Raw genomic sequence first — 693 nt, 5'->3', positions numbered from 1 at the left:
TCCAGCTGTACACTTCAGCCATTGGCTTAGAACCACGTCACTCAAGACTTTCCTGCAATACCATTCGTTGAAATCCGCGCACGCCCCGCCTTATCTCCCCATTCACTTAAGTAAACAAAATTATAACCCGTTTTCTCATTGTCCCCCTTCTGTAATCAATACGACCTGTTAATCTTTGACCAGGTTAATATTGGAGCTAGGTTTTTACAGACGGAGATCTACTTAAATGTTTTTTAATATTTTTTTCATCACCATGAGCAAATGCAGAGGCAGAATATAGAAGTGATCGTGAACATCTTTTCCAAAGGCGAGGAGAGTCACAGAGTAGAGGTGGTTAATTACTGATACGTTACAATAACAACCTTAAAAGGCATCTGTCCCAACAACATGCTGTCCCTATCATGTTTTGTCCAATCATCGTTTTTTTCCTATTTGTTTTGAGTAGTTTGATTTGATTTTTTTTTTTTTTATGATTGTGATTTTTGTTTTAGTTTTTTGCTCTAACCCTTTTCAAATAACCCAATAAATGGTGGTTACGGTTTGATCACTGGAATTTTTTTTTTTCTGTATTTTACTCAAAATAAAAACAATAATTAATCTGACATTAATGACATGAAAGATAATCACATACTTTTTTCTCAGAGGCAAAAGTTGGTTATTGTGCAGGCTTGGGAGGAGGTCCACACTAACATG

The sequence above is a fragment of the Fistularia commersonii genome, chromosome 19, assembly GCF_037954325.1.
Source record: "Fistularia commersonii isolate RoL2024-O1a breed Wild chromosome 19, RoL_Fcom_v1.0, whole genome shotgun sequence".
Lineage (NCBI taxonomy): Eukaryota > Metazoa > Chordata > Actinopteri > Syngnathiformes > Fistulariidae > Fistularia > Fistularia commersonii.
Note: the sequence above shows the minus strand (reverse complement) of the source record.